The sequence below is a fragment of the Pan troglodytes genome, chromosome 7 (assembly GCF_028858775.2).
Source record: "Pan troglodytes isolate AG18354 chromosome 7, NHGRI_mPanTro3-v2.0_pri, whole genome shotgun sequence".
In the NCBI taxonomy this organism is placed as follows: domain Eukaryota; kingdom Metazoa; phylum Chordata; class Mammalia; order Primates; family Hominidae; genus Pan; species Pan troglodytes.
In genome coordinates, this window is record NC_072405.2 from 110,968,425 (window position 1) to 110,993,344 (window position 24,920).

Below are 24,920 nucleotides of genomic sequence, written 5' to 3' on the forward strand. Positions count from 1 at the left end.
ACTGGTCAATTCAGATCAAAAAGAAAACAAACCAATCTTCTCTTAATGACGTATTCCTCTCTCATTCACTTTTTTTTCATAGCCAAGCTTTTCATTTCTGCTTTCTATCTCCTTAGTTCCTCAACACTACCGTATGACTTCCAGCTGCACTCAAATTGCCCCATCAACAGTTGCCAATGATCCCTGTTCTATTTGACAAATCCAATGGACTTTCTTCAGGTCCATATTACTGGACATCTGCAGAGTTTGACACTGTTTTTCTCCCTCTCTTTTGTCACACACTCTCTTGGCGTCTGGGCTACACTTTCCTGGTTCTGCCTCTCAGACTCTTCCTCCTCTCCCCCAGTAACCATTCCCTGACCACCAGGTAGGATTGGGCACACTTCCTTTGGTTTTTCCCCTGCCGCCCGCCAACCCGGCAATACATTTACTACGTTATATCAAAATAGTGTGTTTATGAGCGATCTCCCAAAATAAGTTGTAAGCGCCAAAAGAAGGCTTATGTCATGTTTATCTGCATCCCAACCATCTACCGTGAAGCCTGGCACACTGAGGGTGTATTTTTTCTTTTTAAACCTAACTTCAGGGAGAGGGCCAGCTAGGCCTTGTAGACTGACCATATAGGATGAGGGTTAGTTGGGAGGTCTCAACCTGATGGTCACATGGGCACCTAGGGCCGTGTTCACCTCCAGACTGCTTGGCCTGCTGCAGCATGTTACCTCTCAGCTCCACAAGCTGTTTCGGGGAGCGCTTCCTGACATGCTGGTCGGGCTCTCATTTCTAGTGCTGGAAGTAGTGGACTTTTAGTACCCCAAATCAGGCAAGCAGGGACAAGCAAGGACTCCTGGACAACAGGAGTTTCTGGACCTCCAAAGCTGAGGACGCTGTATGGTGGTAATCCCACTAATGTTCTGAGACCCCTTTTTGATGTTAGCAGTCTGATTGCTTGTGATAGAGGTAATTAAGGCTATGAATAAAAGGCAGAAGATGAAATATTTGTTGATTCCTTTTGCCTTTTTGATTCACTACTCTCATTTTTCTCTCCTATCATTTTTTTGTCTTAAAAAATGTGCTGTCTATGTTTATCTGGCTTGCCTGTGTTTATCTAATTTTAGATTGCAAGCTGTGGGACAGAATAATGTCTTTATATGTGCAGCATCTCACTGTGGGTGCCTAAGAATATCTAATGACATTAAAGTCATTCAATTAACCTGTTTTTATTTAATGAGTAAACTGTAAAGTTCTCCAGAGAGCTTATTCACTTGAACTTCACTAGCAATTTATAAGTAATTTTCAGGTTATATCCAGGATACATTCAGAATATATCCAGGATAATTTATAGTATCTTGTGTAATGTAAGATAACCTGGCCTTTTAAGATCTTTAGGTAATATAGAGAGATTTATTTGAAATGGATAATAAGTGTATTCGTTGAGAACAGATCCCTCTCAATTGAAGGGGTATACTTTCTGTAGATCCTTGAAATAGAAAAAATATTATACGATGTCTGTGATAAAATCAAAACTATGCAATGTTTCAGAAGATGAGCTTCCCACTTAATTGGTTTGCCAGGTTGGTGAGGAACATAACACCTACTCAGATTTGCAAATTGTCATGCCCATGATCAGAGGAATTCCTATAATGAGACTCACTTAGAGTTTATGTTTTCTTCCATACGCATTGCATATTTTTCTCATACCAACCAAGAATGAAGAAAGGAATTTATATGAGTTTGAAATGGGGTCCTGTTTCTAGATTGTGTTTCAGATGTTGTAACCTGACATTAGTTCTGAGAAAATGGCGAGCAATCAGACTACTAACATCAAAGAGGGGATCTCAGAACATTAGTGGGATCACTGCCATACAGCGTCCTCAGCTTTGGAGGTCCAGAACCTCCTGTTGTCCAGAAGTCCTTGCTCGTCCCTGCTTGCCTGACTTTGGGTACCAAAAGTCCACTACTTCCAAGCTCAGCACTAGAAATGAGAACCCAGCCAGCGTGTCAGGAAACGCTCCCTGAAAGAGCTCCTGGAGTTTAGAGCTAACATGCTGCGGCAGGATCAAGGGTCATAAGGTCAAGGGTCATAAACACAGACTCAGAAACACAGAAACAATATTGGGAAAAAAATGTAGTTAGTGATTTTGTTGTAGAAGAGAATAAGAGAAATCTCAAAATACTAAGGTTTGTTACAAGGTGCTTTTCTAATGGCATAGCCATCTATGTTAAACCAGTGTAGTTGTTATAATGATTGTTCAATATAACAGGGATACTACGACCAGGCACGGTGGCTCACGCCTGTAATTCCAGCACTTTGGGAGGCCAAGATCGGCAGATCACAAGGTCAGGAGTTCGAGACCAGCCTGGCCAACATGGTGAAACCCCGTCTCTACTAAAAATACAAAAAATTAGCCAAGCGTGGTGGCGTGCGCCTGTAATCCCAGCTACCCAGAAGGCTGAGGCATGAAAATCGCTTGAACCCGGAAGGTGGAGGTTGCAGTGAGCTGAGATCGCACCACTGTGCTTCAGCATGGGACAGAGCAAAACTCTGTCTCAAAACAAAAACAAAAACAAAAACAAAAACAAAACAAAACAGGGATACTACTACCTTCCTAATAGGATTCTTGTAAGACTTGAGTAAAATATTATGTGTAAACTTCTTTTTTTTTTTTTTTTTGAGACAGTCTTGCCCCATCCCCCAGGCTGAAGTGCAGTGGCACGATCTCTGCTCACTGCAACCTCCGCCTCCTGGGTTCAGGTGATTCTCCTGCTTCACCCTCCCAAGTAGCTGGGATTACAGGCGCATACCACCAAGCCTGGCTCATTTTTGTATTTTTAGTAGAGATGGGGTTTCTCCATGTTGGCCAGGCTGGTCTTGAACTCCTGACCTCAGGTGATCCACTAGCCTCGGCCCTCAAAAGTGCTGGGATTACAGGCGTGAACCACCACACCTAGCCTATATGTAAATTTTAATAGCATAATGTACAGCGCTACCACTTATCGAATACCTCTTATCTCTCTCTATTACCACACATCAATTGATTTGGTAGATACCAAGTTCAAATGTGTGACAGAAGTATTAAGCAGAGACATACACAGGAGGCTGGGGAGGGGCAAAAATAAAAATAAAAGAGACATACACATGCAGACACATGAAAGAGATACAACTGTTACTGTCCTAAACTAATTTAGAGAACAGAAAAATGCAATGACCCCATTGAGACAATATTAAATATTAGATGCATAACAAAAAAACTCCCAAGAGGGGTCACAGTGAGAATATTCTTGCAATGGGTCATATTCTAGGACCACTGTTCTTAAGGCACAAATACTTTAAGAACATAGGTTAAGATGTAAAGTATTTGGGGCTGGGCACGGTCACTCATGCCTGTAATTCCAGCACTTTGGGAGGCCAAGGCAGGCAGATCACTTGAGGTCAGGAGTTTGAGACCAGCCTGGCCAGCATGGTAAAACCCCATCTCTACTAAAAATACAAAACTCAATTGGGCATGGTGGTGCATACCTGTAATCCCAGCTACTTGGGAGGCTGAGGCAGGAGAATTGCTTGAACCCGGGAGGCGGAGGTTGCAGTGAGCTGAGATCACGCCACTGTGCTCCAGCCTAGGCGACAAAGGCAGTGAGCTGAGATCACGCCGTTGTGCTCCAGCCTGGGTGACGAAGCTAGACTCCATCTCAAAAAAAAAAAAAGATATAAAGTATTTGGCCAGGCACGGGCATGGTGGCTGGCTCACACCTGTGAACCCAGCACTTTGGGAGGCCGAGGTGGCACAATTGCTTGAGGCCAGGAGCTTAAGACCAGCCTGGGTAGCACAGTGAGACCTCATCTCTACAAAGTTAAAACAAAACAAAACAAAGCCAGGTGCAGTGGTGTGCATTTGTGGTCCCCACTACTGGGAGGCTGAGGCAAGAGGATCACTTGAGCCAGGGAGGTTGAGGCTGCGGTGAGCTGTGATTGTACCACTACACTCCAGCCTGGGTGACAGAGTGAGACCCTGTCTCTAAACAAACAACAAAAAGATACAAAGAATGACAAAAATACTTTTCAGGTAAATAGAAGAAATTTTAATTTTATTAAGAGCTAATATTAACGGAGCATGGATATTTATTGAACCTGGATAATTTTCTTTTTTCTTTCTTTCTTTTTTTTTTTTGAGACAGAGTCTCACTCTTGTTGCCCAGGCTGGAGTGCAATGGCACAATCTCAGCTCACTGCAACCTCTGCCTCCTGGGTTCATGCGATTCTCCTGCCTTAGCCTCCTGAGTAGCTGGTATTACAGGTGGCCACCACCATGCCCAGCTACATTTTTTGTATTTTTAGTAGAGATGGGGTTTCACCATATTGACCAGGTCGGTCTCAAACTCGTGACCTCAGGTAATCCACCTGCCTTAGCCTCCCAAAGTGCTGGGATTACAGGCGTGAGCCACTGCTCCTGGCTGAACCTGGGTAATTTTATTGCCTCCTCACGGAATCCTATCAGGCAGGAAACTACAGTATTGCCAGTGAGGAAACTGAGGCTAAAGTAGTAGAACAACTTTGATTCAAACACAGGCAGTGCAAATTTCAAAGGATCTCTTTGATGTGGGAATGACAGGGGGCAGAACAGTACTTGGAATAAGGAAAGGAAAGGGCATTGTAAGGTGGAAGAAATAACATCAGGAATGTGGTGGAGGTGGGCATAAGCAGCATGTGTTGAAGGGATGATGATCCCTTGGCTGAAACAGGGTGAATAGGAGGGCATAAAGGCAGGCGGGAGAGGAGGCAAGTACGGTAAACAATAGATTAGGGCTCGAATGAAAAGGAACACAGGATCTAAACTTTTGGCTTTCAGGTTTCTTCCAAAAGGTAATTCCAGTGGTGGTGTAAAAGTACTGGATTTGAAAGATGAGAGCCAAAGGAAGACCAATTGAGATATTCTTGGAAATGGCCTCACTTTCATCTTCCTGGAAGTCGAAGAAACAAGTTCCTAACTGTCTAATGAAAAGCAGCACAACAGTTTTATTCAGGAAGACTAATTTTTTTCCTATAGTAAATCTTTAAAAGAATTTATTGTGTAGCTCTTTAAAGACATTGAATTATATAAGTCAATTATTCATTCACTACAAATCAAATGCTTTTTAGGCCTACAGTGTGTGTTGTTATAAATGTTGTTATAAAACATTAAAACCACTGAAGTGTCTGCCCTTATGGAGCTTACTTTCTAGAGAAATTGTCTAGGGCAGTTGTCTTAAATAGTGATTTTTATTTTTATTTGTTTTTATATTCTATTTTTTTCTGCAACAAAAGCCACATTCAAGTGATTGTTTTTAATGCAAGAACAATTTTTTTGTCAACTCTTTCCTTTTTCTCTCTCCCCTTTCCTTTCCTTTCCTCTTCTTTCCCTTCCTTTCGAGACGGGGTCTCACTCTGTTGCCCAGGCTGGAAATGCAGTGGCACAATCTTGGCTCACTGCAGCCTCCACCTTCCAGACTCAAATGATCCTCCCAATTCAGCCTTCTGAATAGCTGAGATTACAGGTGAGTGCCACTACGCCCAGCTAATGTTTTATGTTTTGTAGAGACAGGGTTTTTTATGTTGCTCAGACTGGTCTCAAACTCCTGGGCTCAAGCAATCCACCCTCCTCAGCCTCCCAAAGTGTTGGGATTACAGTCATGAGCCACCACGCCCAGCCTCTTTTGTCAACTCTTATTAATGGCAAATTGCCAGCCTGGCTAACATGGTGAAACCCCATCTCTACTGAAAATACAAAAATTAGCCGGGCATGGTGATTGTCACCTGTAGTCCCACCTGCTTGGGAGGCTGAGGCACGAAAATCGCTTGAACCTGGGAGGCAGAGGTTGCAGTGAGCCGAGATCACACCACTGCACTCCAGCCTGGGTGACAGAGTGAGACTCTGTCTCTGAAGAAAAATAAATAATGGCAAATCGTAATGCACTAATGGCATTCCTGTTGAGAACTAAATTTAACATAAAGCTTATGAAATCTACAGAAACTGATGGTGGTGCACCCTTTAGGCAACATATCTCAAATATCAGTGATTTTATCTGGGCTTTTTAAAAGAGCTGGGGCTGGGCACTGTCGCTCGCACCTGTAATCCCAGCAGTCTGGGAGGCCGAGGTGGGTGGATTGCTTGAACCCAGAAGTTCCAGACTGGCCTGGGCAACATGGTGAAACCCCATCTCTACAAAAAATACAAAAATTAGCCAGGTGTGGTCGTGCATACCTGTAGTCCCAGCTACTTGGGAGGCTGAGGTGGGAGGGTTGCTTGAGCCCAGGAGGTGGAGGCTGCAGTGAGCCATGATCACACCACTGCGCTCCAACCTGGGAGACGCAGCGAGACCCTGTCTCAAAATAAAAAATAAAGCCGGGTGCGGTGGCTCACGCCTGTAATCCCAGCACTTTGGGAGGCCAAGGTGGGCGGATCACTTGAGGTCAGGAGTTGGAGACCAGACTGGCCATCGTGGTGAAACCCCATCTCTATTAAAAATACAAAAATTAGCCGGGCACAACAGCAGGCACCTGTAATCCCAGCTACTCGGATGGCTGAGGCAGGAGAATCACTTGAAACCAGAAGGCGGAGGTTGCAGTGAGCTGAGATCATGCCACTGCACTCCAGCCTGGGCAAAAGAGTGAAACTGTCTCAAAAAAATAAAATAAAATAAAATGAAAAATAAAAAATGATAATAGCCACCATTTAAGGAGCCCTTTTGCTTAAAACAACAGCTCAGGGGAGCCAAGTGAGGCCCAAATAAGGTCAGCACACAGCGAGACCCCAGGTCTAGGCTCACTAGCGGTGTGCTGAGTGGTAGCACTGCCTTCTCCGGGGTAGGCCATGACAGAGGTGCCAGGCAGCTCTTGTGAATCATAAATGACCTACCTGTCAGATTAAATGATGAAATCAGTTCCAGTTTTGTATTACTAATTAGGGGACAGCTCCTGTAACTATGGTTCATTGGTTTGTTTTCTCTTCTAGGAAACCAACCAGGTATGAACAACTCCCTTCTAGTAATCTTTCTTTTGGCTCCACAGGCTGAGCAAGAAAATATGTTTATGCTGAATGGTGGTAATGGCTTATGTCCTGACAAGTGTGTGTCAAATGATTGTCGTGACAGAATGATGTGTGTAGGTACCTGTCCAGTGTGTCTCTGTCTTGCAAATCTATAGTTGTATTGTCTGAATGATAAACCTACTGTTCATCAGAATTACCTCAAGTTACCTACATTATACCATTTCCTTGTCATGAATAATTTTGGAACATTGTTCATTTCCTTTCATATGAAAATCTATTTTTAAAAGATAATGTGAAGGTAGCCTATCTGCCATTTAACTATTGATAAGATAATTTGCATTTTTAAAAAATCCTAGCCTCTCAAGAGAAAAATGGAGAAGCTGAAAGCCATTCCCATCTAAGAACTCAGAGGTGTCAGTTGTTTGCCTGCCGACGCTCTCATGTGAACTAAGAGAATGGAACCGGACATTCGTGAAGTGCTCAGTAAGCAAACAAAACGAAGACTTCTTGTGAGGGACAAAATCATTGGTTTGGTCACCTTAGTGAGATGCATTTTAAGAGAAAAGCAAAGAATTAATGTTATTCAGTAGTTTTACTGTTAGTATTAATAATTGCATTACTATTTCATGCTTTTTTCTATTGCCAAATAAAAGAAATAAGGGATTATGCTAACTTTGTTAAGAATTTAACATTTTTTAGAGTGATAATTCAGTGTTTCATTGAGTTATAAAGAAAGAGAAATATAATTATAACTTGGAAGAAGAATAAAAAATTGGAGTAGACATGGAGTAATGAAAGAACTAAGTTGAAAATATTCATACAAACTAATAACACTTAATAAAATATGTCTTTTCTAACTTTGTTCAATGAAATTGCCAAGGAGCAATATTACACCACCAACATGAGCCTGATCATATGCACTCCTGCTGGCTAAATTTTGAGGTCTAAAACCATTTTTCACTTAAAGGAACCAACACACCTCAGAAAAATGGCTGATTCCATGTCTGGGTCTAGGGAAGCACAGGTGAGTCTTGGAACATTTTGTTTGGGCCAGAAGGCAAGTACTTTCTAAAAGTAATGGTGTTGGGGCCTGGCATGGTGGCTCACGCCTGTAATCCCAGCATTTTACAGCTCGCCTGTAATCCCAATCCCAGGCCAAGGCAGGAGGATCATTTGAGGTCAGGAGTTCGAGACCAGTTTAGCCAACATGGCAAAACACTGTCCTACTAAAAATACAAAAATTAGCCAGTTGTGATGGTGTGTGCCTGTAGTCCCAGCTACTCGGGAGGCTGAGGTGGGAGGATCACTTGAACCCAGGAAGTGGAGATTGCAGTGAGCCAAGATCATGCCACTGCACTCCAGCCTGGGTGACAGAGCGAGACTCCATCTCAAAAAAAAAAATATATATATATATAAATAAAAATAACAGTGTTGAAAATAATGGGAGAATACAGAAGCCAGTTTAATGGGACACGCATTGACTAGATTCTGTTAAACTGTGTATCAAAAGGAAAATGATGACCATAGTTAGTTGAAATGCCTTAAGTAAGGAGGTGATGAATTCATAATGATAGCAAAAATGAGATAAGTTGATGAATTGTACTAAAGAAATTGAATATATCAATCTCATTATTTACTTTGTTATCATGTTAGTACTACTGACTCATTTATTGAGTCAGTGCAGATACCAAATTCAGTAAATAACAAGTATGTTAATTTTAAGTTTACATTGAGAAAAATAGTTCTTTAACTCTTAGGCTATAATACCTGTGTCTACTAGTGCAAACCGCTTTTTTTGTAGTGACGAAATTATTTGTGTATGTAGGCACCTTCCCAGTGTATCCCTGCCTGCCTTAGAAATTGAATACTGAGGGTTTTGATTGCACCTCAAAATGTCATTTTAGTGAATCATCTCAGGAAAACTGGTGTTGGAATGTATTCGAATTTGTTTCAGTCAACTAAGTTTTGTTTTATTTATGTATTTATTCTGAGATGGAGTCTCGCTCTGTTATGCAGGCTGGAGTGCAGTGACTCACTGTAACCTTTGCCTCCTGGGTTCAAGTGATTCTCCTGCCTCAGCCTCCTGAGTAGCTGGAATTACAGGTGCATGCTACCACACCTGGCTAATTTTTGTATTTTTAGAGAGACTAGGTTTCACTATGTTGGCCAGGCTGGTCTGAAACTCCTGACCTCAGTTGATCTATCTGCCTCAGCCTGTCAAAGTGCTGGGATTGCAGGTGTGAGCCACCGCGCTCGGCCTATCAAATAAATTTTAAGAGGCAGTTTATAACTCTGGTGGTATTTTGTTTAAGTATATAGCAGGCTGTTCAATAGAACTTTCCATGATGATGAAAATATTGTATATCTGTGCTGACCAATATGGTAGCCATTAGTCACATGTAGCTAACGGTTACTGAACACTGAAATGTGGCTACTGTGACCAAGAAACTGAATTTTTAGTTTAATTTCATTTAATTTAGATTTAAAGTAAAATAGACACATGTGGCTAATGACTAATGTATTGAACAGTATAGGCCTAGATTTTCAGCCACTTTTAATTTTTTTTTAGAGACAGGGTCTCAATCTGTTGTCCAGGCTGGAGTGCTGTGGTGTGATAATAGTTCACTGCAGCCTCAAACTCCTGGCTCCAGCAATCCTCCCACTTCAGCCTCCCAAGTAGCTGGGACTACAGGCTTGTGCCACCATGCCCGGCTAATTTTAAAGTTTATTTGTAGAGATAGGAGGTCTTCCTATGTTGCCCAGGCTACTCTAGAGCACTTGGCCTAAAGAGATGCCCCTAAAGCTCTGGGAATATATGCCTGAGCCACTGCACTGTTCTATTAAGCCTCCTTCAAATTAGATGGTTTTTCCTCAGTGTGACCTCTTGAGAAAAAAAAAGAAAAAGAAAAAGAAAACATAAAAACAAAAAAAAAGATGGTTTACCCAGTGATGCAAATTTCTTCTCACCAATTCTGGAAGACTGTCCATTTTCTTTCAGATAAGGATCTATATTGAAAAAATTTAGAATTTATTGTTTGAATAGGTAAATTCATATTGTTTCAGAACACTAAAATGACAAAAAGATGTATAGTAAGAATTATCTCCCATCCTATCCCTCAGCTACCCAGGTCTCTTCAGCATAGGTGTGACCGATGTTACTGGTTTCTTATATATCCCAAAGACACTTTATGCATTTACAAGTAATGTTAGTACATCACTGTTGTTCACAAGGCATTTTTAATTCCTCTTAACATATTTTAAGGGTCACTTTATATCAGTTCATCAACTGTCTCCTTCCTATGACTGTGTAGTCTTAAGAATCTGTTTTAAAAGACACCGGAAGGTGGCTTGTCTGCCATTTTGACAGTCAATGAGATAACTTGCATTTGAAATGTTAAAAATCCTAATTTTGACCAGGCACAGTAGCTCACCCCTATAATCCCAGCACTTTGGGAGGCCAAGGCAGGAGGACGGCTTAAAGCTAGAAGTTTGAGACCAGCCTGGACAACATAGTGAGACCCTGTCTCTACAAAAAATAATTTTAAAAAATCATAATTTCATAAGACAGGTAATGATAACAGCAAGTAGAGCCTGTGACAGCCCCTACTCGGTGCACCCTGCCCATATGCAGGAAGCTCGCATTTCAAAATACCTAGTCCTTTTTCTTTTCAAAACTTGTATTTTGGGGGCCGGGCTTGGTGGCTCACACCTACAGTCCCAGCACTTTGGGAGGCCAAGGTGGGCAGATGACGTGAGGTCAGGAGTTCAAGACCAGCCTGGCCAACATGGCGAAACCCCATCTCTACTAAAAACACAAAAATTAGCTGGGTCTGGTGGCAATGCCTGTAATCCCAGCTACTCAGGAGGCTAATGCAGGAGAATCACTTGAACTCAGGAGATGGAGATTGCAGTGAGCCGAGATCGTACTGCTGCACCAGAAAAAAAAAACAAAAAAAAAACTTGTATTTTGAACAAAATCTAGTCAAGTTTTGTGAAGTGATCCAAGATATTATAATGATAAATATGACTGTTTAAAAAATAACACAATTTAAATTTCAGTAATATGTAATTTCCTTTAGTGGTTTTCCATTGCACAAAGAATAACATCCAAACTCCTCCCCAAGGCTCACCAAGCTTTGTGTGATCTGGCTCCAGACTTCTTAATCAGGAGGCTCCAGCCACATAGACCTCTTAGCACAGCCAGCTCTTTGCTGCCCTAGGGCCCTTGTACTCACTCTTCTCTCAGCTGGCATGCTCCCTCCTGGGCTCCTGTGCCTCTCTACTTCATCCTCCATCCTGGCTGGCACAGTGGCTCATACCTGTAGTCCCAGCACTCTGGGAGACCAAGGAGGGAGGATTGCTTGAGCTCAGGACTTTGAGACCCACCTGGGCAACACAGCAAGACCTCATCCTTACTAAAATTTGGAAAAATTAGGCTGGGCACAGTGGCTCACGCCTGTAATTCTAGCCAAGATGGGCAGATCACTTGAGGCCAGGAGTTTGAGACCAGCCTGGCCAACATGGTGAAACCCCATCTCTATTTAAAAAATACTAAAATTAGCTGGGTGTGGTGGCACACAGCTGTAGTCCCAGCTACTCAGAGGCTGAGGTGGGAGGCTCACTTGAGCCCAGGAGGTGGAGGTTGCAGTGAGCCGAGATCGCACCACTGCATTCCAGCCTGGGTGACAGAGTGACTCCACCTCAAAAAATTTAAAAATTTTCTTAAAAATTTTAAAAAGTTAGCTGATTTTGGTGGCATATGCCTTTAGTCCCACCTACTTGGGGGATTGAAGCAGGAGGATCACTTGACCTTGGGAAGTTGAGGCTGCAGTGAGCCTTGATCATGCATGCCACTGCACTCCAGCCTGGACGACAGAGTGAGACCCTGTCTCAACAAAAAGGACACCCTCATTGATGTCTTCCCTAAGTATGCCATCCATAGTCCTCCCCACCCAGTCCCTATACTGCTTTCTTCATAGCACTTAACTATAATCTGTAATTATTTTGTTTATTTAATGCTACTTATCTGATTGAAATAAAAGATCCCTGAGAACAGGAACTTGAACTGTCTTCACTGGTATGTCTCCAGGGCCTAAAACAGAGCTTGGTATATAGTTGGTATACAGCTAATATTTGCTAAACCAAAAAAGGTTGAATAAGCAAATTTGAATGCATTTCAAATATAGGATCAGAACTTGGGGGCGTTTGGACAAATGTTATGCTTTTCAAATATTCCCTCATAATTAAACAAACATAATGAATTACTTTCATAGAAACAGTGATTTATGTGAGGTTTTTGATTCATTAGCATCTATCTGGAGTCCTATTAACTTGTTTTGTAAGTCAGAGACATTCAGTATGTTTGAATCACTAGGCTGCTTGCTCTGCTGTGATTGCTGTTTATGAAGTGATGCTGCTTATGCCATAATATATGTGCTCTTCATCTTATAATCTTGTTGAATCACTAAGCTGACACGTATTGGTCTCTTAGTCAACATTTATTAGTCAAGTGCTTACCTTGTCATTACTAAGAAATACGTGGTGGCTCATGCCTGGAATCCCAGCACTTTGGGAGGCTGAGGCAGGAGGATCGCTAGAGTCCGGGAGTTGGAGACCAGTCTGGGCAACAGAGTGAGACCTTGTCTTTACAAAAAATAGACAAAATTAGCTGGGCATGGGTGACATGAGCCTGTAGTTCCAGCTCCTCAGGAGGCTGAGGTGGGAGGATTGTTTGAGCCCAAGAGGTTGAGGCTGCAGTGGGCTGAGATCATGCCGCTGCATCCCGATCTGGGTAACAGAGCAAGACCCTGTCTCAAAAAAAAAAAAAAAAAAAGAAAAGAAAAAGGGGGAATATGCATTTGTTGGTGCTTTAAACTTTGTAAAACATTTTTATTTTTCTTTTTAGGAGACCTAAGTTGCCTAGGCTCGTCTCAAACTCCTGGCCTCAAGTGATCCTTCTATCTCAGCCTCTCAAAATTCTGGGATTACAGGTATGAGCCACTGTGCCCATTCTGCAAAGTTTCTATTGTCAATTTATTTGATCTTCCCAAGCCCCCTACTCTGTAAAGCATTTTATGGCCATTTTACTGGTGCGGTTACTGGAACTTAGGAAGGATTAAATTTTGCTGGTAAAACTCTTCTCTAAAAACTTTATATAGCCTTTTTTTTTTCCTTTTCGAGACAGAGTCTTGCTCTGTCGTGCAGGCTGGAGTGCAATGGCATGATCTCAGCTCACTGCAACCTCTGCCTCTTGGGCTCAAGCAATCCTCATGCATCAGTCACCAGAGTAGCTGAGACTACAGGCACTTTTGTATTTTTAGTAGAGATGGGGTTTCACCATGTTGGCCAGGCTGGTCTTGAACTCCTAGCCTCCAGTAATCCACCTGCCTTGGCCTCCCAAAATGCTGCGATTACAGGCATGAGCCACCGTGCCCAGCCAAAAACTTTATATAGTCTTTTAAGGAAACAATACATATGCAAAACCAAAGACATTGTTGCAGAATAATATAAACACGTGGACATTAATTACAGAAATGTATACTGATGCCAAGGAGATTGTGAGTTGTTTATAGCCAAACGAGATCTAGTATAAAGTGTGGGAAGAGGTGAGTGTTTAACAGGGTTTAGAAGGAAAGGAAGAAACCAGAGTTGAGGGGTGGGAAACAAGAGGGGTCAGAGCTTTCCAGACAAAGGAAATGGACTATACAAAGATATGTGTGTAGGCACAATGGCATTGGAGAATGGGACCAGCAAATTAGCTTGACAAAAACAGAGGGGTCCCATCAAGAAATAATAAAAGATGAAGATTAAGAGTACCCCTATTGGTGAAAACGTTTGGATAGCAAAAGGAGCTTGGGTTTTATTTGACAGACATTGGGGAGCCCATAAAAGTCTATGCAAATACAAATTAGAGGCGAAAACAAAGTTTGATGGCTCTTGTGGGAGCTCTGTGTGGAATGAACTGCAGCAGGAGAAATTGACAGAAGACTGCTGCAGTAATCCTGGCATAAGGTAACATGGCCATAGCTGATGGTGGTGACTGAGGAAATTGGAGCAAAGTGGACCCAGCATGAAAGGCTCGTCAGGACTGACTGATGGATTTAGAGTAAAAGAGAAGGAGAGGAAAGAGTGAAAAAATGACTGGAAGGTGACCAGCCTGTTGTATTGGGCTGATTATGGTGCAATAAACACATTATTTATGACAGGAAGCCTTTTGGCTGAGGCCAAGAATAGAGAGATGGGGATGAGGAAGTGATGAGCTAAGTTTTTGAAATGCAAAGTTGAAGATGAGGCAAGGATGTTCAACTGCAGGTCTGTAGGCAACTGGAGAAACAAGTCTGGAGAGAAGGTAAGAAGTCAGAGTTTGTATTGTGTCATTCTGATTAGCCTCTGGCTCGCCTTCCCAACTCTGCACACTTGCCGCCTATTCACCCAACTCAAATGCACTTTTCTTGGACATTTACTATTAGGAAGAATTTACATTTATAGATTTGGATATTTCCTGGTGAACTTTCTCTATGGTAGCATTAAAAAGAAAGATAAAAATAAAAGACTTTTAAAAAACTCATTAGAACTTTTCACGCTGAAATGATTATTTAGAAGTTACTTAGGGGCCAGGTACGGTGGTTCATGCCTGTAATCCTAATATTTTAGGAGGCCGAGGTGGGCAGATACCTTGAGGTCAGGAGTTCGAGACCAGCCTGGCCAACATGGTGAAACCCCATCTCTACTAAAAATACAAAAGTTTAGCTGGGCATGATAGCGTAATCCCAGCTACTCGGGAGACTGAGGCAGGAGAATTGCTCTGAACCCGGGAGGAGGAGGTTGCAGTGAGCCAAGACTATGCCACTGCACTCCAGCCTGGGCGACAGAGCAAGACTCCATCAAAAAAAAAAAAAAAAAAGTTACTTGGGGCTGGGCACAGTGGCTCATGCCTGTAATCCCAGCACTTTAAGAGGCCCAGGCAGGTGGATCACTTGAGCTCAGAGTTTGAGACCAGCCTGGGCAACATGGAGAAACCCTGTTTCTGCCAAAAAGAAAAGGAAAAAAAAAAAAAAAGCCAGGTGTGGTGGTGAGTGCCTTCTGTCCCAACTACTCAGGAGGCTGAGGTGGGAGAATCACTTGAGCCTAGGAGGTGGAAGTTGCAGTGATCCGAGGTCCACTCCAGCCTGGGTGACAGAGTGAGACCCTGTCTCAAAAAAAAAAAAAAAGTTAAAAAGTTACGTTTTTTTTTTTTAATTATTTTTTAAGGATGGTCAGATGCCACGAAGTAGGTGGCAATGCCTTAACTGTATGTGTGTTGTCAGGCTTGAGGGCCTCTTTCATCCTTGTCAAGAGTTGTGCCAATTTTCTCTCCTTTCATACAACACTACTTGGGTTTTTAAAAATTAATATTCACTACTTTCACATTTAAAATCTCAAGCTTTTACATTAAACGTTTCCATTTTATTATGCTATTTATAAATCTAACAAACAATGTCTGAGCCACTTGGTTAATCATTTTAAACATTTTAAATTGCATTTATTAATTTAAAATTTTGATTATTTTTTCAAATACATCAATTTTCTGATTAATACACTTTTCCAAATTCTTAAGTAATTCTCCTTAAACAAATACATTAAACTAATACATACAGTAAGTTGTAATTTATCTTAAAAGTTCTAAAATAGGGCCGGGTGCGGTGGCTCAAGCCTGTAATCCCAGCACTTTGGGAGGCCGAGGCGGGCGGATCACGAGGTCAGGAGATCGAGACCATCCTGGCTAACACGGTGAAACCCGGTCTTTACTAAAAATACAAAAAATTAGCCGGGCATGTTGGTGGGCGCCTGTAGTCCCAGCCATTCAGGAGGCTGAGTCAGGAGAATGTCGTGAACCCAGGAGGCGGAGCTTGCAGTGAGCCGAGATCGCGCCACTGCACTCCAGTGTGGGCAACAGAGTGAGACTCCATCTCTAAAATAAAATAAAATAAAACAATAAAATAAAAAATAAAAAAGTTCCAAAATAGTATATAAACTTTTAAAAGATTTTAAAATTATAATAAAAAATCTACATCAGCAAGTTATATACTTTAAACCAGCATTGCAAGGTTAATTTTAATTTTTTTTTAAAGATGGGGTCTTGCTATGTTTCCCAGGTTGGTCTCAAACTCCTGGGCTCAAGCAATCCCCCTGCCTCAGCCTCCCAAGTAGTAGGGACTACAGGTGTGTACCATCATGCCTGTGCAAGGTTAATTTTTAGACACTTTAGTAAACATTAAAAGTATGTCTAGGCAGGAAAAGACACTTCTCAAAAGAAGACATTAATGCAGCCAACAAACATATGAAAAAAAGCTCAACATCATTGAGCATTAGAGAAATGCAAATTAGGCCGGGTATGGTGGCTCACACCTGTAATCCTAGCACTTCTGGAGGCCAAGGCAGGTGTATCACTTGAGGTCAGGAGTTCGAAACCAGCCTGGCTAACCTGGTGAAACCCCATCTCTACTAAAAATACAAAAAATTAGCTGGATGTGGTAGCGCGTGCCTGTAATCCCAGCTACTCAGGAATCTGAGGCAAGAGAATTGCCTGAACCCAGGAGGCGGAGGTTGCAGTGAGCCAAGATAGCGCCTTTGCACTCCAGCCTGGGCAACAGAGTGAGACTCCGTCTCAAAACAAAAAAGAAAAACAAAAAACACCATGAGGTTTGATTGCCTTCGTTATATCTCTATGTAATTCTAAATCTTCCCAGGATTAAGAGATGCATATCCACTAAAAAAAAAATTATGTCATCCCAAGCAAATCTAGGAATACCTTCCCAAGGAATGATTTGGTTTACCTTCTTGGCTGGAGGTTTCTATATGGTCAGAGTTCCTTGGCCTCTGTGTCTCTGATTCTAGCTTCCTCTCTACTGGGCATCCCAAGGGAAGGGGGCTCAGCTTTCTCTACTCGAGTGGAATTGGCCAGACTCCAGTTCTGCACCTTCTTTCTCACCACCTCCTTAGAGACTGTTCCTTCCCTCAGGATTCCAGTATGCTCAGGAAGCCTCTGGAGGCCCTGACCTCCTGCCTAAGGACCTGTTCTAGGTCAAGTGTAGTTGATGACCCATTACAACCTGAACCTCTTCCACCCTTCATCACCTGTAGTGGGGAGAAAAAGTATATTGTTAAGATTAAAATCTGCCAACAGAACTCCTCTTAGGAGAAAGAACTGTCTTTACCTGAAGAACTAGATTTAGCAAAGCACTCTCACAGGCCATTTTGGTTGTCCAAAGGCAGTCCTGACGGGACGGCAGGAATAAGTTAGGAGTAAAATAGTGGACGCAATAAATTTTCAATTCCAGAGGACAGTCTGAGAGGAAAAAGGAGAAAAATTAGAGTGAATGGGGAGGGAGAGAAGTCAAGCTCTGAGGATAAGGTAGGTGGGTGGACTCCATGGGACGGGCACACGCCAATTCTCTGGCGACAGGCTTGGTGCCTGTGCGTTATAGTTTGTTCTGCGGTGTGCCCTTCCCTGTCATGACCATAGTGGTGTCTGATGAAAGTTAATCTGACAGTGATGTGCTATGGTTTGGATCAGAGCCAGGAGATATTTAAGATTAGAACAGTTAGGAGACACTCATAGTTGCCCAGGATGAAGACTTTAGTTATCATGGTGTCAACTGGAATGGAAGGGAATAGAGGTGACAGAGGGAGGGCAGACTCAGGGATATCAGTAAAAGTAGTAAGAGTAGGAGCCACAGTAAAAGAAAATAGTGGGACCAATCACAGAAGGAATGAAGTGAAAACATTGGGGGCAAGTGGGCAGGAAGAATGACGGGGTAGAGAGCGTGGGGTAGTGACATTGAATGCTGTACGCTGGGATCTTTGAGTGGATTCTGTGGCTGGAATATAGGCCATGGCAGTGATATTTGGGACAGTGAATGGAGTACATTTCCAAAGGACTGAATTTAGAGAGGAAAGCATGGACTCTGCACAGCAGGACGGTTTGAGAGCTCTGCACGTCGGAATTAAGGAGATGGGGAAGCGGGGAAAGAAACCCTGGGGAAAACTGAAAGAAATGATGTGTGGCCAGGTGCAGTGGCTCACACCTGTAATCCCAGCACTTTAGAAGGCCGGGATGGGAGGATCACTTGAGGTCAGGAGTTCGAGACCAGCCTGAGCAACATAACAAAAATAAAATAAAATAAAAATAGCCGGGTGTGGTAGTGCACACCTGTAGTCCCAGCTACTTGGGAGGCTGAGGCAGGAGGATTGCTTGAGCCTAGGAGGTTGAGGCTGCAGTGAGCCAAGATCACACCACTGCACTCCAGCCTGGTCAACAGAGTGAGAGTCTGTACCCCCGCCCCCCACCAAAAAAAAAAGAAGAAGAAGAAGAAAGAAATGGTGTAAGAGAGAGGAGAATTTGGATATTGCTGAATCAGAGAGAGCTAAGGAATGGAATAAATGAACTGATCCCAAGCATATATAAAATATGCACTTCAGTTTAGTTCATTAGCCATTCTTTTTTTTTTTTAAAGACAGATTCTCATTCTGTCATCCAGGCTGGAGTGCAGCAGTGCAATCTCGGCTCACTGCAACCTCCCTCTGCCTCCTGGGTTCAAGTGATTCCCCTGCCTCAGACTCCTGAGTAGCTGGGACAACAGGCGCGTGCTACCACGCCCAGCTTTAGTTGTCTTTAGTAGAGACGGGGTTTCACCATGTTGCTCAGGCTGGTCTTGAACTCCTAAACTCAGGCAATCCACTTGCCTTGGCCTCCCAGAGTGCTAGAATTACAGGTGGGAGCCACCAAGCTCGGCCCATTAGCCATTCTTAAATACTTCCTGTGTGCTAGACCCAGAGAATACATAAAACAAGGCTCCTGACATTGTCCAAGTTAAAGCCACTTTCTAACGTCAGGAGGAACCCATCCAGGAAGGAGGTCTGCCTGGGTATGGGTCAGGGTGTGTGTTGTGAGGAGGGCCCTGGACTCTGCCCTAGATCAGTGATTCTCAAATCCAATCCCACTCACCTTGAGGGTTTGTTAAAACAGATTGCTGGGCCCAACCACCAGAGTTTCTGATTCAGTAGGTCAGAGGTGGGGCCCTGAATTTCTACCAAGTCCCCTGCAGTGCTGATGCCACTGATGTAGAGACTGCACTTGAGATCCACTGAGGTTGAGTTGGCGGGGTGGGGCTAGGTGTGGATGCACAAAATAAACCATGCTGGCCAGGCGTGGTGGCCTGTAATCCCAACACTTTGGGAGGCCCAGATGGGTGGATCACTTGAGGCCGGGAGTTCCAGACCAGCCTAGGCGATATGGCAAAACTCCGTTTCTACAAAAAATACAAAAAAAAAAAAAAAAAAAAATCAGTGAGACTCTGTCTCAAACAAAAACACCAAAACAGTGCTATTCCTCACCTTCCTTCTCTACAGGTCTCAGGGTCTGATCACTGAGCTTCCATCACTTCCCTATGTTCTTTTCACCACAATTTTACTGCTGTGGCAACTTCTAACCCTCACAAGTTGTTAAAAGAGCTGCAGCTCTTGAAAATTGTGCTGGAGTGGAGATAGAGGAGAGGAATCATCGCCTAAAATTTTCCCCAAGAGCTGGGTGCAACGGTGCATACCTGTAATCTCAGAACTTTGGGAGTCTTAGATGGAAGGATTGCTTGAGCCCAGAGTTCAAGGCCAGCCTGGGCAACATACTGAGACCCCATCACTACAAAAATGTTTTTAAAAACTAGCCAGGTACAGTGCTTGGAGCCTGTAGTCCCAGCTCCTTGGGAGGCTGAGGTGGGAGGATTGCTTGAGCTCAAGAGTTTGAGGCTGCAGTGAGCCATGATTGCACCACTGCACTCTAGCCTAGGTGACAGACACCATGAAAAAGAAAGAGAGAGAGAGAGAGAAAGAAGGGAAGAAAGAAAGAGAAAGAAGAAAAGAGAGAAAGAGAGAGAGAAAGAAAGAGAAAGGAAGAAAGAGGAAGAAAGAAAGAAAAAAATTCATCTCTTAGTGGTGGGCTCAAATTAACTGTTTTCTTGAAAAATGTATAAAGTCACCAGGGATGGTGGCTCACGTCTGTAATCCCAGCACTTTAGGAGGCCACGGTGGGCGGATCACTTGAGGTCAGGAGTTCGAGACCAGCCTAACCAACATGGAGAAACCCTGTCTCTACTAAAAATACAACATTAGCTGGGCGTGGTGGCGCATGCCTGTAATCCCATCTACTTGTGAGGTTGAGGCAGGAGACTCCCTTGAACCCAGGAGGTAGAGGTTATGGTGAGCCAAGATTGGGCCATTGCACTCTAGCCTGGGCAACAAGAGCAAAACTCTGTCTCAAAAAAAAAAAAAAAAAAAAAGGAAGAAAGAAAGAAATGTATGAGGTCAGGATATGGACAGATTAATTTCAAAAAGAATGATAATTTTCTTTTTTTTTTTTGAGACAGAGTCTTGCTCTGTCGCCTAGGCTGGAGTGCAGTGGCACGATCTCGGCTCACTGCAAGCTCTGCCTCCTGGGTTCACGCCATTCTCCTGCCTCAGCCTCCCGAGTAGCTGGGACTACAGGCACTCGCCACCACGCCCAGCTAATTTTTTGTATTTTTAGTAGAGACGGGGTTTCACCATGTTAGCCAGGATGGTCTCGATCTCCTGACCTCGTGATCCACCCGCCTCAGCCTCCCTAAGTGCTGGGATTACAAGCGTGAGCCACCGCACCCGGCCAAAGAATGATAATTTTCTTAAAACTGTAATACTGGAATATGAGAGACTAATGCACTCTTTCCTTGCAAACAGACTTACCCTTTTACTGAAGTCAATGCAGTTGGCAAAATAGCAATAGTCATTATTGTTATAAACAGCAAACAGACCTACCCATGGAGATGAATGAAAATCAGAACAATGGAAGCTGAGTAAATCAAACATTTGGTGGAATCAGGGTGAAAGTTTGATGCCTCTATCTCCACATCAGGAATGGGCTCGCCAATGGGACCATGATATCAGAAGACAGTTCATTTGTTTCCACTCATCCCGGCTGAAGTCTGGATAATCACTACCCATGATTATCTGTGACTCCCTTTTTACTTTCCTGGCCAACCAAAAGTCACTGCCCAACCCCTGGCCTGAGTGCCTCTTGCTCATTAATCCTTTAATGTAGTTACTGAAGAGCCTGTTAGTAAAAGCCATCCTCTCAGCTTGTACTTTGATCCTTAAAGTCATAAAGATCCTTAAAGTCATCATTCAAGAGCTGCACCGTATTTCCAAGTTCTTGTTGAAGGCCTGCCTGTCTGTAACAGCCAGATAGAAACTAGAGGCCGGGTGTGGTGGCTCATGCCTGAAATCCCAGCATTTTGGGACGCTGAAGCAGGCAGATCTCCTGAGGTCAGAAGTTCGAGATCAGCCTGACCAACATGGAGAAGCCCTGTCTCTACTAAAAATACAAAATTAGCTGGGCATGGTGGCACATGCTTATAATCCCAGCTACTTGGGAGGCTGAGGCAGGAGAATCGCTTGAACCTGGGAGGTGGAGGTTGTGATGTGCTGAGATCGCGCCATTGCACTCCAGCCTGGGCAACAGGAGCAAAACTCTGTCTCAAAAAAAAAAAAAAAAAAAGAGAGAAAGAAAGAAACTAGAAACTTTCACATGTATCTGTTATTATCAGAAGCATGGGGTGAGAGCTGTGCAGGGAAAGTGGGGTGAGGAGTGGAGAGATTGGGGAAAACTTTATTTCCTGAGAAATACCTCCCAGGCTAATGGGATCCTCCTACCTCAGCCTCCTGAGTAGCTGGGACTACAGGCACACATCACCATGCCTGGCTAATTTGTTCTTAAAATGCTGATGAAATCAGATTTCTGAGTCAGCTAGGAAATGTCTCAACAGACAGGCTGCCAGTCTTCTTGGAACACATTATCACAGGGTAAGATGACAGGTAGCCAAAATCCTGCCTGAGGGCTCAGGGGAGGATTCTTGGAGATGATAACATCTGAATTTTATCTTAAAAGGTGATAAGGTTTTCAGGTAAAGAGAGGTAGGCAGGGCATTCCCAGCATAATCCAGGGCACAGAGAAGAGAATTAGGACAGCAAAGTGGGAGGACAACTAATGAAAGTTGGGGTGTGGCTGAGAGAGAGGGGTCAAATCAAGGAGATCCACAAGTCTCGAGGGGAAGAAAGAGTCATTCAAGTTTGTGTTTGTTTGAGACAGAGTCTTGCTCTGTCATCCATGCTGGAATGCAATGGCATGATCTCGGCTCACTGCAACCTCTGCAGCATCCCAGGTTCAAGCGATTCCCCTGGCTTGGCCTCCCGAGTAGCTGGGATTACAGGTGCACGCCACCATGCCTGGCTAATTTTTTGTATTTTTAGTAGAGGTGGGGTTTTGCCATGTTGGCCAGGCTGCTCTCAGACTTATGGTCTCAAGTGATCCTCCCATCTCAGCCTCCCAAAGTGCTGGGATTACAGGTGTGAGCCACCGCCCCAGCCTTCCCCAGGCTCTTAAAAGCAAAGAAGAGTTGTGGAAGAATTGGGCTCCTTCCCTTTGTCACTGTTCAGTCCTTCCCACTCTGCTCCAGACCTCAGCCAGGATCCTTTTATCACCGATATGTAAGCCAGCTCTTCCGTGAGAAGGCAGGTATACTTAGCCTTCAGGCTTGAGCTGATCTTGGAAGTCCTGTCCCAGCCTGAGGGGTCTGACCAGTCACTCAGGCTCTTTTTAAGTTTAGTGATTAAAACTTTTCATACTTAAAAAAAAAAAAATCTTGTTAGGAGAGAAGACAAGAGTGGGAAGTAATGGAGAACACACAAGATTCACTGATGGGCTTTTTGTTTCAAGTATGAAAGATGTGGCTGGGCACGGCGGCTCATGCCTGTTATCCCAGCACTCTGGGAGGCCAAGGTGGGCAGATCGCTTGAGCCCAGGAGTTCAAGACCAGCCTGGGCAATATAGCAAGACCCCATCTCTACAGAAAATAAAAAATTAGTCAGGTGTGCTGGTGCATGTCTTTGGTCCCAGCTACTCAGGAGGCTGAGGTGGGAGGATGGCTGGAGCCTGGGAGTTTGAGGTTGCAGTGAGCCATGACGGCACCACTGCATTCCATTCCGGGTGGCCGAGTGAGTCTGTCAAAAAAACAAACAAACAAAAACAACAACAAAAAAAAACAAAAACGACTTGAGCAAGTCTGAAAGAGAAGAGAGAGCCAATGGACAAAGAGAGATTCAAGATAGAAGACAGAAGAAACTAACGATGAAAGCAGATCCTGGAGGAGCAGGAGGAGGGTTGCAGTGGAGATCAACCCCAGACGGGCTGACTCCAGACAGGAGGAGAGAGACTCCTTGGGGACCTGCAGATGCTGATGCCACAGAGTCGGGTGTGGTCAGTCATGGAAGACACCCCCGGGGAGGTCATCTGAATTTTACATAAATCCAAAGTAATTTAACAAACCATGAGATGACTACTTGGTGAGAGCCATTCACGTATATCATTACATTTAATCTTCACAACAACACTATGAGGTAGATATTCTTTGATTTTATACTAGAGAAAAGAGCTCAGAGAAGTTAAATAACATGTCCTAGGTCACACAGTTTTCAAGAGGTAAACCTGGGGTTTGAATCCAGCCCATGTTCTTTGAATGACCCATATGACACCACGCTGCGTTACAGCAAAGGAGATGGAGTTGTGCCTGTCACAGAAAGCCCATGTGGGTGATATCAGAGGACAGTGCATCTCTTAATCTCTGAAACCACCGCCAGGGTGTTGTCTGTCTAGATGTTGAGCTTGTCCTGAAATCCAGACTTTCTAGTTTGTCTAGAAAGCTGTCCAACTGCAGCAAATGGCATAGGCCTCTCTAGGGCCTGAAAGTGTTTGGGAATAGCCTGGTAAGAATTTGAATTAAAACTGCTAAACAATCTTCTGATTTTGTATCTTGTATTCATTACACAAGTCTTTGTGATAGTTGAACACGTGGGAAGGGCTGGAGAAAATATTTGCAACCTGAAGATTCTGATCCAGTAAGCATGAGTAAATCCCATGAATGATGTGATCATTTGTCAGGTTGGTAGTAGTAGTTGCCTCTAGGAAAAGGAACCTAGGGGATCATCTAGGGAATGCTGACCTATGTATATATGTTATTGAATCAAATACATTTAAAATCATATCTTTACATGATGGCATAAACTTACTTGTTAAATGCAAAGTCCAGGTCGAGCACGGTGGCTCAAGCCTGTAATCCCAGTGCTTTGGGAGGCTGAGGTGGGAAAATCATTTGAGGCCAGGAGTTCAAGACCAGCCTGGGCAGTATAGTGAGACCCTGTCTCTATAAAAAATAGAAACAATTAGCTGGGCATGGTGGCATGCACCTGTAGTCCCAGCTACTTGGGAGGCGGAGATGGGAGGATCACTTGAGCTCAGGAGGTCAAGGCTGCAGTGAGCTGTGATCTTACCACTGCACTCCAGCCTGGGTGACAGAGTGAGACCCTGTCTCAAAAAAAAAAAAAAAAATTTGTCAGAGGAAAGGATTTTGCTTTCCTTTCTCTTGATGAGTGTAGACTTGTAATTCGAATCAGCCACCTTTCCCCGATCTTAAGTTTATTTAAAAATAGTTGGTGCTTTCTTTGTGCTGGGCTCTGTTCTAAGTTCTAGGAAAATGGGTGAATAAGAAGGATAAAGTAGCTTCTCTTTACTTTGGCGATGCAAGCAGTTAGAAAATAGAAAGTATTGGGAGTTATAATGAGAGTGACCAGCTGGAGAGGACTGCTGGGCCCCTTCACATGCTCAGCAAAGGCCCCTCTGCAGAGAGGAGGTTCAAGCTGAGACCTGAATGAGAAGGAACAGGCAGCTAAAAATCTGTGGGATGAAGGCTCGAAGGCTGAGGGAACAGCAAATGCAAGCTCTCCCTAAAGTGTGAAAGGACCTGGCATGTTTGAGAAACAAAAAGAAGGAGCGAGTGG

The 24,920-nt window shown here is 43.6% G+C and overlaps 1 long non-coding RNA gene and 1 other non-coding gene across 2 annotated transcripts; one reads left to right on the top strand and one right to left on the bottom strand.

Annotated features, from left to right (window-relative positions):
* The first annotated feature begins 7,145 nt into the window (after positions 1 to 7,145).
* On the top strand, positions 7,146 to 21,284 carry LOC129135749 (uncharacterized). The gene is made up of 3 exons (XR_008536795.1): positions 7,146 to 7,505; positions 12,928 to 13,012; positions 20,769 to 21,284. It is a non-coding gene; the product is annotated as an uncharacterized LOC129135749 (long non-coding RNA).
* On the bottom strand, positions 15,266 to 15,391 carry LOC112204297 (U6atac minor spliceosomal RNA). The gene has a single exon (XR_002937868.3). It is a non-coding gene; the product is annotated as a U6atac minor spliceosomal RNA (small nuclear RNA).
* Positions 21,285 to 24,920: the final 3,636 nt, after the last annotated feature.